Consider the following 12,682-nt stretch of genomic DNA (forward strand, 5'->3'; position numbering starts at 1 on the left):
CACTTTGTATACACACACACGCATACAAATAAACTTTCTGATTCTCATGACAATCCTATGATGTGTACTATATCCCCATTTTACAGAAGTGCAAATTGAGGCACAGGGAGTTGCTCAAGTCCCCTGACAGAGGCCATGGGCCTGGGCTTCGTGTGCAGAAGAGCCTCCTCTAGATGTCCTCCTGCCAGTTGGACCTTGTCTCTGTTCTGTCCCACTGCTGGGAAGGGGAGAGTCCTCTTCCTCCTCCTCCTCCTCCTCTCTCTCTCTGTTTTCACATTTCTTATTGAGGGCTTGGCCCAGCCAACTGTGAAAGATTGTACCAGACAGGGCAGGCTGAGGTGGGAGCTGTGAGGTGGGGAAGGGAGCCTGAGGTGATTCGAGTTACATAAGGGCCCCTGGGACAGGGGACAGTTATATAATGGTGGGGAGAGGAGGGCAGGGATGGCGCAGTGAGTCAGGGCTAGGGAAGACACTGGGAGCTGGAAGAGGAAAGAGGAGGACAGGGCAGAGGAAATTGTCTGTTGCTAGCTGGGGTGGCTGCCATGCAGGAGGAAACCGGGACAGGGGATCGGGGCAGTTCTTCTGTCCTGTTGCTGCCCCCAGTGCCAGGGCCCCTGCCCTCACAGGCTCCATCCTCTACTCTCCTGGCCCCACTGAGTACAGATGATTCTGGAAGTCCTCTCATATATTTTTACCAAACTCCTTGACTGTTTAATTAACCAGAGCCCATTTCTGTTGCTTGCAAACAAGAACCCAGAGCAATACAGAGCCCTTTCCTGCCCAAACACCTGAATGGATAGGGGTATGGAAACTTCCAGGCACGTGGTAGGTGCTCAATGTATGCACATCGAATGGATAAGGACACAATGGCCGGGTGTGGCTAACACCTGTAATCCCAGCACTCCGGGAGGTGGAGGTGGGAGGATCACCTGAGCCCAGGAACTTGAGACCAGCCTGGGCAGCATAGCGAGACCCCGTCTCTACAAAAAAAAAAAAACAAAACTAAAAAATTAGACAGGCATGGTGGAGCGCAACTGTAGTCCCAGCTACTCAGGAGGGGCTGAGGTAGGAGGATCACTTGAGCCCAGGATTTCGAGGCTGCAGTGAGCCGTGATCACACCACTGCACTCTAGCCTGGGCCACAGGAGACTGTCTCAAAAAAAAAAAAAAAAAAATCCTAACCCCAAGGTATCAGAAAGTGGGGCCTTTGGGAGGTAATTAAGTCTTGAGGGTGGCCCATTGTGTTCTTATCCATTCGATGTGCACACATTGAGCATCTACCACGTGCCTGGAAGTTTCCAGACCCCTATCCATTCAGGTATTTGGGCAGGAAAGGGCTCTGTATTGCTCTGGGTTCTTGTTTGCAAGCAACAGAAATGGGCTCTGGTTAATTAAACATCAAGGAGTTTGGTAAAAATATATGAGAGGACTTCCAGAATCATGAGTGGGATTAGACCTCTTGTAAAGGAGACCCCAGAAAGTTTTTTAGCCCTGTTTTCACCCTGTAGGTGACACAGTGAGAGGATGGCATCCGTGAACCAGCAAGGAGGCCCTCACTAGACATGGAATCTGCCAGCGCCTGGATCTTAGACTCCCCACCCAGAGCTGTGAGCAAGACATCTCTATCATTTCTAAATTACTCAGTCTTGGCCGGGTGCAGTGGCTCACACCTGTAATCCCAGCACTTTGGGAGGCCGGCATGGAAGGATCACTTGAGGTTAGGAGTTGGAGACCAGCCTGGCCAACGTGTGAAATCCCATCTCTGCTAAAAATACAAAATTAGCCTGGTGTGGTGGCGGGTGCCTGTAATCCCAGCTATTCAGGAGGCTGAGGCAAGAGAATCGCTTGAATCCGGGAGGCAGAGGTTGCAGCGAGCCAAGATTGTGCCACTGCACTCCAGTCTGGGCAACAGAGTGAGAATGTTTCAAAAAAATAAAAAAATTACTCAGTCAAATAAAGTATTTTGTTATAGAAGCCCGAACGAATCAGGACAGAGATCAGAACTTCTCTGATGTATTGGAATAATCTTCAGTGAAACTGGAGTCTGAGCTTGTGTCCTGGACTTAGTGTCAGGGCTGGGACTTTTCTTTGTTTTTTTTTTTTTTTTTTTTTTTGAGACAATCTTGCTCTGTCACCCAGGCTGGAGTGCAGTGGTGCAATCTTGGCTCGCTGCAACCTTCACCTCCTGGGTTCAAGCGATCCTCCTGCCTCAGCCTCCTGAGCAGCTGGGATTACAGGTGTGTGCCACCACACCCAGCTAATTTTTGTATTTTTAGTAGAGGCAAGGTTTCACTATGTTGGCCAGGCTGGTCTCGAACTCCTGGCTTCAGGTGATCTACCCACTTCAGCCTCCCAAAGTGTTGGGATTACAAGCATGAGCCACCGCGCCTGGCCAGGTCTGGGATTTTTCTTTAGTGGGAAGATCTCTTCTGACACAGGGGGTGGCTGAGGGTGGGAGGCCCTCTGTACTCAGCCCCTCTGGCTAGGGAAGCAGTGGCTGAGCAGGTGAGTTGACTGTGGTCAGCCCTGGGGCAGTAGGCACAGGAAGGCAGCCCCACCTGCATGGTAATGGTGGGGGTGGTGGTAGAGATGCAAGAGTACCTTTTCAGACCCTCCTGCGGATTTGACGAACTTTCTTTCTTGACTCAAAAAAAAAAAAAAAAAAAAAATCCACATTGGCTTTCGTCTTCTTCATCGCCCATAAACTTTGTCCTTCTTAACCCATCCCACTTCCCTTGGTTGTTCGCTAGAGGAGGGGGCCCAAACAGGGTAGAGAGAAGTGCCGGGTGAGGGAAGGGCTTGCTCTACCTGAGAGCAGCCTGTGTCTCCGGGGAAGGCAATTTATCTCCCTCTGCCCTCTGTACGGGGGTGAAGAGTGGCTGTAGGGGTAGATGTGGGAGATGGTGGTGACCTCCAGACTTCAGAGATCCTTATGAGGCAGGACAATTGCATGACAAGGTGTCTCAGCCAGCTCTGGCTGCTATAACAAAATACCATAGAATGGTGGCTTAAACAAGCACATTTATTTCTTGGAGGCTGGAAATTCAAAATCAAGGTGCCAGCATGGGTGGGTTCTGGGAAGGGCTCTCTTCTTGGCTGTAGATGGCTGCCTTCTTGCTGGATAGTGATATGGTGGGGAGATTTTATTTATATATATATACACACACAAACACACACACCCACAGAGAAGAGAGAGAGAAAGAGAGTGCGAGTGCATGCCAGAGAGCTTTGTTTTGTTTCTTGTAAGGGCACTAATCCCATCAGGGGGGCCCTGCTCTCATGAGCTCTTCTAAACCTAATCACCTCTCTAAGGCCCCACCTCCTAATACCATCCCATTGGGGATGAGGGCTTCAACATATGAATTTAGGGGGACACAAACATTCAGTTGATAACAAGAAATATCTGGGGGATCCAGGTGAAGCAAGAGGGGATTGGTGTGTGCCCAGTGAGCGGAATTGGAGTTGGGCATGAGAAAGCCACCTGCCGGAGCTGCTCCCCAGGAATACAGCTGGTGGTGCAGGTGGGCACCTTGGGAAGCAGGCTCTGAGGTGGAGACTGGCACATGGGAAAGGTTTTGGGAGTGCTCTCGGGATCAGCATCCAGGATGGGAGGAGGCAGCATTGGGCAGAGGGACCGGTTGGGCTGCATTGCCTTCCCGGCAGCTCTGGAGCTGGCCTCGTAGAGTTGCCCCACACTGGGGAAGTGGGGCTGAGCCTTCGTGCCTCACATCAAAGTGGCTGCAGACCCTGGCTGAGTCTGCTCACCTGCTTCCTGAAAGGAAGAGGCTGGGAAGGGACTTGGCCACCAGCAGGTATTCATTGCCCCCATTCTCTGTTACTCACTCTTGCTCCCCTTGCCCTTGGCCGTGCCCCCTGCTGACCTCAGTGGTTCACCCAGGGCCTGATCAAGACCTTCGTTGCTGAGGGTCCTGAGCCCCTGGTCATCATCCCCTCCCTTCTCAGGCTGTGGCTGTTGCGTGTGACCACTTCCCATCAAAAGTGAGCCAGAGGTTGGGTGTGGTGGCTCATGTCTGTAATCCCAGTGCTTTGGGAGGCCGGGATGGGAGGATCAGTTAAGGTCTGGAGTTTGAGACCAGCCTGGGTAACATAGTGATACCTCGTCTCTGTTAAAAAAAAAAAAAATTAAAAATTAGCTGGGCAGGGTGGTGTGCACCTGTGGTCCCAGCTACTTGGGAAGCTGAGGCGGGAAGATCACTTGAGCCCAGGAGTGGGAGGCTGTCGTGAGCTATGATGGCACCACTGAACACCACCTACGTAACAGAGTGAGATGCTGTCTCTCTCTTTAAAAAAAAAAAAAAAAAGACAGGTGACTAGAAATGCCCAGGTGAAATCACCCAAGGGCTAAACATCTTCCCTGACCCCAGACAGCCCTCCCTCCTCCTGAGGGTGGAGTTCATTCCTCCTCCCAGGACAGAGGATCCTTTCTTTGCCTGCTCATCTTTCCCACCATGAAGCGTACAAAGAGACCAGGTGGCAGCTGCAGCGTGAGATTTAATGGGATATTTTCTGTGTCCCTGGTGGAAATGTTTTTTCCTCTGGAAGCCAAGACCTCAACATCCTGCAGAGCCCAGAGTTTCAGCTGAGTGGTGGTGGTGGCTGCCGCCAGGTCCCTACACTTCCTGTCCCCACACCCAACCTGCCTCCCAAATGCCCATCCCTGCCTGACCCAGGAGGGCCGAGTGTGCATCCGTGACCTAGGTCGTGACTTTCCTCCTCGAACTCCGCTTTCAGGCTCTCATTCAGTGGTGAATTTGGAGGCTCCCTCTTCTCCTCTTAGACTGCATTTCCCCGGATTTCCACTTGGGGGAGACGTCTGTCTTTGTCCTGACCTTTACATCTGTCTCTGGTCAGACACCTCATTTAAAAAAAAATCTTCACTGTCTTTGGCGTGTCCTATGCTTTGGGCTTTGTTATAAATGAGTAGACGGGATTGAGTGGAAGAAGTAATGGTACCCCTGATCATCTTTTTTCTTTTCTTAGAGACAGAGTCTGTCTCTGTTGCCCAGGCTGGAGTGCAGTGGTGCAATCATAGCTCACTGCAACCTCAAACTTGGGCTCCAGTGATCCTCCTACCTCAGCCTCCAGAGTAGATGGGACTAAAGGTGTGCGCCATCATGTCCTGCTAATTTTTAAATTTTTTGTAGGGACAGGGTCTCACTAAGTTGCCCAGGCTGGCATCTAACTCCTGGTCTCAAGTGATCCTCTTGCCTCGGCCTCCCAAAGTGCTGGGATTACAGGCGTGAGCCACAGCGCCCAGCCTCCTCTGACAAATTTTTGAATGCACAATCTCTACACTGCCCAGGGCTCCCCAGAGACAGACAGATTCCTGGGCTCTGAGACATGACATGGGGCAAATTCTTAAAGGTGTCTGAGAACATATCTCTTCTAAGGATTAGTAATATTATTTACAGTGTGTATGAACATATATTTGTTTATTAATTCATTCAATTGTTCATTCATTCTTTGCCCTATTCCAAAAAGAATGGAAGCAAGCCCACTCCTTATTAAACAACCTCATAGACAACATTGAAAACAAGCAAATCACAGTATGCTTGTGGCTGAAGTTGCTTGGAGTCCGGAAGGTCTAAATAACAGCTGGTGGCTGTAATCCCAGCATTTTGGGAGGCTGAGGCAGGTGGACCATTTGAGGTCAGGAGTTCAAGACCAGCCTGGCTAACATGGTGAAACCCTGTCTCTACTAAAAATACACAAATTAGCCGGGTATGGTGTTGCTTACCTGTAATCCCAGCTACTCGGGAGGCTGAGGCAGGACAATCACTTGAACCCGGAAGGCGGAGGTTGCAGTGAGCAGCGATCGCACCACTATACTCCAGCCTGGGCAACAAAGTGAGACTCCGTCTCAAAAAAAAAAAAAAAAAAAATCAGCTGATGATAGAAATTCACAGTAGCACAGATCACTGTTTGAGTTGCCAACGCTGCATCGTAAACTACTCCAAAATGCGGTGGCTTAAAATACAACCACTGATTTGCTCCTGACTGTGTGATTGGCACAGGGCTTATCTGTGGTTCTCATGGCATCCACTAGGGCTGGAATATCCAAGCTCATCTCTCATGCTCCAGGGCCCTCTTTTCAAGTGAACTTCTCTCCAGTAGGGTTGGTGGACTTCTTTAGGCCATGATGGCTGGGTTCCAAGAGAGAGTGGTCCAACAGGCCAATCCTCAGAGCAAATCTGCTGGCCTCCTACGTGCAAACGTCCTATTGGCTGAAGCAAATCCCATGGCCAAGCCACGTCAGTGTGGGAGGGGACCACACAAGGGGGCCCATTTGGGGACCGCCAATGTCATTGTCCACAACCATCACTTGAATCTCTCTTGCAGTCATGTCATAGTAGACAGAGCTGGGCTTGAATCCTACCTCTGCCACATACCAGCTTGTTAGGGGTTGAATGGTAACCCTTCTGCTGTGGTTTGGATATTTACCCCACCTCCGAAACTCATGTTGAAACTTAATCCCCAATGTGACGGTATTGAGAGGTGGGGCCTTTAAGAGGTGATGAGATCATGAAGGCTCTGCCCTCATGAATGGGTTAATCCACTTATGGATTAATGGGTTAATGGGTTAATGGATTATCATGGGAGTGGAACTAGTGGCTTTATAAGAAGAGGAAGAGAGACCTGAACTAGCAAGTGAGCAGCTCAGCCCGCTCACCACGGGATGCCCTGCGCTGCCTGGGGACTCTGCAAAGGGTCCCCCACCAGCAGGAAGGCCCTCACCACATGTGCTCCCTTGACCTATGGACTCCCAGACTCCGTAACTGTAAGAAATACATTCTTTTTCTTTATAAATTACCCAGTTTCAGGTCTTCTGTTATAAGCAACAGAAAATGGATGGAGACACATTCTTCCCAAATGTATATGTTGACATTCTAACCCCTGGTACCTCAGAATGTGACCTTATTTGGAGAGAGGGTCTTTACAGAGGTCATCAAGATGAAGCGCGGTCATGAGGGTGGCCCTAATCCAATACAACTGGAAGTTCATATTCCGGGCGCTTGGCCTGGAAGTTTGGGTTTCATTCCGAGGGAGGGGAAGGCCTTGGAGGGTCACTGGGGTCCTTACAATAAGGGGAAATTTGGACACAGACAGACACAGAGGGAAGATGATGTCGAGAGAGAGAGAGAGATAGAGAGAGAGAGAGAGAGAAGATGACAATCTACAGTCCAAGGAGAGACGCCTTGAATGCGATTTTCCTTTACAGCCCGCAGAAGGAACCAACCCTGCCAATACCTTGATTTTGGACATCTGGCCTCCTGCACTGTAAGCCAATAAATGTCTGTTGTTTAAGCCCCACAGTCTGTGGTACTTTGTTATAGCAGCTCTGGAATGCTAATCCATAGCCATAGGAGGTGAACAAGTCATAGAATTTCTTTGCACCCCAGTTTTCTCCTCTGTAACACAGGGCTAATAATAATACCTATATGACTTGATACAGCAACTTACAAGCACTTGTTACTTAGCAGGCACTGTCCCAGGCCCTCGGTATACAGGAGACAGATGACATTTCTGGTCTCATGGAGCTTACCTTCATGACAGACAGAAAATAAGCAAGTAAATACAATAATTGAGATAATTTGAGATAGCGATAAATGCTAGGAAGAAAATAAAATGGGCTGGATGTAGTGGCTCGTGCTTGTAATCCCAGTAGTTTGGGAGGCTGAGGCAGGAGTATCACTTGAGGCCAGGAGCTTGAGACCAGCCTGGGCAACGTAGCAAGACCCTGTCTTTACTAAAAAAAATTAGCCAGGCACGGTGGTGCACGCCTGTAGTCCCAGTTACTCAGGAGGCTGAGGCAGGAGGATCACTTGAATCCAGGAATTTGGGGCTGCAGTGAACTGTGATTGCACCACTGTATTCCAGCCTGTGTGACAGAGCAAGACCCTGTCTAAAATAAAGTAAAATAAAATAAATAAAATAATGTGATGTGCTAGAATCTAACAGGTATAAAAGGAACTCCTTTGGATAAGGCGATCTGGGCAGGGCTCTGTGAGCAGGGACCTGCAGTATGAGAAGTTACTACAGGTGGAAGATGAGCGGGAGGTGTGGTTCAGACAGCAGAAAAGGCAGGTGCAAAGGGCCTGGGGTGGGAAGGAGTATTGCATGTTGGAGGAACAGGAAGAAAGACGGAGTGGCTGGAGCATGGTGAACAAGAGGGAGGGTGTTGGGCCATGGGGTCATGGGAGTTGATGCTGAACAACCTTGTAGTTGGAAGTTTTTTTGTTTGTTTGTTTGTTTGTTTGTTTGTTTTTTGAGATGGAGTCTTGCTCTGTTGCCCAGGCTGGAGGTGCAGTGGCAAAATCTCTGCTTACTGCAACCTCCGCCTCTTGGGTTCAAGCGATTCTCCTGCCTCAGCCTCCCTAGTAGCTGAGATTACAGGCGTGTGACACCATGTCCGGCTTATTTTTTTTGTGTGTGTTTTTTAGTAGAGATGGGGTTTCACCATGTTGGTCAGGCTAGTCTCAAACTCCTGACTTCAAATGATCTGCCCACCTCAGCCTCCCAAAGTGCTGGGATTACAGGCGTGAGCCACCACGCCCGGCCTGGAAGTTGGGGTTTTATTCTGAGCAAGGGGAAGGCCTTGGAGGGTGGACAGCAGAGCAGCAGCAAGATCTGATCTTTGGATTAAGAAAATCACTCCAGCTGCTGGGTGGAGAATGGTCCGGGAGCACCAAAGCAGAAACTGGAGATCAGGTGGGAGGCTATGCAGGTATCAGAGGACTTCCACCCAACCTGAGCTGCTGGCTGACCTTGACTTTCTCTGTCCCTTCCCTTTGATAGGCAGAAGAATGTACTTCCCTTCTCCCACCTCCAAGGATGTCCATCTCCTGGTCCCCACATCCTGTGACTATGTCACAGGGCAAAAGGGACTTTGCAGATGTGATTAAGTTGGGATGGGGAGATGACTCGGGCTGATCTGGGTGGCCCAATATAATCACCAGTATCCTTATGAGGGGCAAGAGAGGAGTCAGGAGAGTCTAGGTCAGAGAAGGAGATGTGAGGATGGAAGCAGAGACTTTCTAGCACCTCGCATTATTTTATTTTATTTTAGACAGGGTCTTGCTCTGTCACGCAGGCTGGAGTGCAGCAGTGCAATCATAGTTCACTGCAGCCTCAAATTCCTGGATTCAAGTGATTCTCCTGTGTCAGCCTCCTGAGTAGCTGGGATTACAGACACCTGTTACCACGCCCAGCCAATTTTTTGTATTTTCAGTAGAGATGGGGTTTCACTATGTGGGCCGGGCTGGAGTCGAACTCCTGACCTCAAGTGATACACCTGCCTTGGCCTCCCAAAGTGCTGGGATTACAGGCGTGAGCCATCACGCCCGGCCTATTGTTCCCTTTTTTATGTCATGTGTACCCAATGTTTAGTTTCCATTTATAAGTAAGAATGTGCAGTATTTGGTTTTCTGTTTCTGACTGGTTTGCTTAGGATAATGGCCTCCAGCTCCATCCATGTTGCTGCAAAGGACATGGCTTCGTCCTTCTTTTGGGCCATGTAGTATTCCATGGTGTATCCGTACCACATTTTCTTTATCCAATCCGCCATTGACGGGCACCTAGGTTAATTCGATGTCTTTGCTACTGTGCATAGGAAACCTGCATGTTTTTCTGATAAATTCGATGAAGAGTGTACCATTGTGAGGAAGTATGATTAGACACAAGGGGCGTGATCTAACGGTAGTAAACTGGGGGAAATTTAGCAAGGCCTGTTTGTTTAGATTCTTAGCATCTCTTTGTCTTTGGGGATAAGGATGTCAGCCTGGGCAACATGGCAAGACCCCATCTCTACCAAAAAAAAAAACCTTAGGTATTGTGCATGCCTCTGGTCTAAGCTACTACTAGGGAGGCTGAGGCAAGAGAATTGCTTGAGCCCAGGAGTTTGAGGCTGCAATGAGCTATGATCGCACCACTGCACTCCAGCTGGGCAATGGAGCAAGACCCTGTCTCAAAACAAAACAAAAAAAAGGATAAGATATTCCTTTCCTCTGGGTGGCCACCCCTCAAATGAAGGTTTTATGACCGGCTTCAGGGGAGCAGGGTGAAGGGAAGGTGAGAGTGGCCTTCCTGCTTCTGCTGTTTTCTCCAATACAAGGTGCCATATTTTGAGGTAGTATGTCCTGAACCCCATAAGTTCCCCTCCAGTGAGCAGTTTCAAGGAACGCTTGAACCTGGGAGGCAAAGGTTATAGAGAACTGAAATCATGCCACTGCACTCCAGCCTGGGTGACAGGGTGAGATTCATCTCAAAAAAAAAAAAAAAAAGGGAACAATAAACACTGAGAAATACAAGAGTACAAGAGGGAGGAAGGAGAGAGGGAGGCAGCAAGGATTGAAAAACTACCTACTTGGTACAATGCTCACTATGTGGGTGACGGGTTCAATTGTAATCACACCCCAAACCTCAGCATCACACAATATACCTTTGTAGCAAACCTGCGCTTGTATCCTCAAATCTAAAATACAAGTAGAAAAAATAAAAACAAAATAAGTTACAAACTGCTTAAACACACACACACACACACACACACACACACACACACTCTTCCCCGTTTCCTTGGGTTTTCATTCTAAACGTTCCCATGTCACATAAAACTTGTGTTAAATAAATGGCTATGCTCTTCTCTGATTCATCAGTCTTTTATTAAGGGTGCCTCTGCCATGAACCTAAGATGGGTGGGGAAATAAATCTTTCTTCCCCTGCAGGACCATGAGCCAAGGTGTGCGGCAGCCTCTAGAATCTGGAGAAGACAAGGAAACAGATTCTCCCCTGGAGCTCCCAGAGGGAACCAGCCCTACTGACACACTGACTTTCAGTCCAGTATAACCTGTTGCAGAATTTTGACCTCCAGAACTGTACAATAATACATACGTATTGATTTAAGTCATGACGTTTTTGTTAATTTTTTAAAGTCCCAGCGAGAAACGAATACAAGTATCTCCTTAAAAGAGCCTAGACCAGCTGGGAGACCTTGACTTCACCACCCGGCAGTCCTGGCCTCCTCACTGCCATGCCTCTGATCCTCCGTTATGGGTCGAAATTGTCCACCAAACCCAAGGGAATCAGGAGAAAGAGAGGTGGGCTCAGTGAACCACACCCATTGGCTGAGAGTGGAGCGTGCCTGCTGATACCCACACAGTCCTTCGATGCCTGTGCAATAGTGTCCAGCACGGGGTGAAGCATTTATTTTTACAAAACATTTCAGAGAAAAATAGCATTAGAAAGAATCTCTGCTGACCGGGACTGCGTTTAACAAGATATGTAAATTTTTTTTTTTTTTGAGACACAGTCTCGCTCTGTCACCCAGGCCGGAGTACAGGGGTGCAATCATAGTTCACTGCAGCCTCAACCTTTCGGGCTCAAGAGATCCTTCCACCTCAGCCTCCTGAGTAGCTGAGACTCCAGGCACCACCACACCTAGCTTATTAAACAAAAACAAGGGGACACCATGTTGCCCAAGCTGGTCTCGCACTCCTGGGCTCAAGTAATCCTCTTGCCTCAGCCTCCCAAAGTCCTGGGATTACATGCGTGAGCCATTGCACCTGGCCTTATGTGTATCATTCAACCACAAATACCTGCTTCATGCTTTCCGATGTGTTAAATAGGCACCTGCATTAGTTTTGTGGGGCTGCCACAACCAACTACCACAAACCAGGTGGCTTAAAACAAAGGAGATGTATTCTCTCACAGTTCTGGAGGCCGGAAGTCCACAATCAAGGTGTCTCCAGGGCTGTGCTCTCTTCGAAGGCTCTAGGCGAGAATCCCTCTTTGCCTCTTCCAGCTTCTGGGGGCCCCAGGTGTTCCTTGACTTGTGGCTGCGTGGGTCCTCTCCTCATCTTTTTTTTTTGAGACAGAGATTTGCTCTTTTTGCCCAGGCTGGAGTGCAATGGCGTGATCTTGGCTCATTGCAACCTCTGCCTCCCGGGTTCAAGTGATTCTCCTGCCTCAGCCTCCCAAGTAGCTGGGATTACAGGCACCCGCCACTACGCCCAGATAATTTTTTGCATTTTTAGTAGAGATGGATTTTCACCATGTTGGCCAGGCTAGTCTCGAACTCCTGACCTCAGATGACCTACCCGCCTTGGCCTCCCAAAGTGCTAGTAAGGGAGGAGACCACCCCTCCTATTGTCTTATAACCAATTTCTGCCTCGAAGAAAAAGTAGGAGTTAAAAGACAGAAGTGAAATCAGTAGTCAGACAGCCTGGCGCTACATTCCAGGCCTGGTAGTTAAAGACTGACCCCGATCTAACTGGTTATGTTATCTATAGATTCCAGACACTGGATGGAAAAGCACTGTGAAAACCTCTGTCCTGTTCTGTTCCATTCTGATTACCAGTGCATGCAGCCCCCAGTCACATATCCACTGCTTGCTCAATGATCACGACCCTCTCACTCGGATCCCCTTAGAGTTGTAAGCCCTTAAAAGGGACAGGAATTGCTCATGTGGGGAGCTTGGTTTTTGGAGACATGAGTCTGCCGATGCTCCCAGCTGAATAAAGCCCTTTCCTTCCACAACTCCGTGTCTGAAGGGTTCTTGTCTGTGGCTCGTCCGGCTACACTAGGATTATAGGCGTGAGCTACCGTGCCCGGCCCTCTCTTCATCTTATATCAGTTACTAGACTTACAGCCTATCCTTACCCAATGT

Source organism: Pan troglodytes, chromosome 18 (genome assembly GCF_028858775.2).
Source record: "Pan troglodytes isolate AG18354 chromosome 18, NHGRI_mPanTro3-v2.0_pri, whole genome shotgun sequence".
In the NCBI taxonomy this organism is placed as follows: domain Eukaryota; kingdom Metazoa; phylum Chordata; class Mammalia; order Primates; family Hominidae; genus Pan; species Pan troglodytes.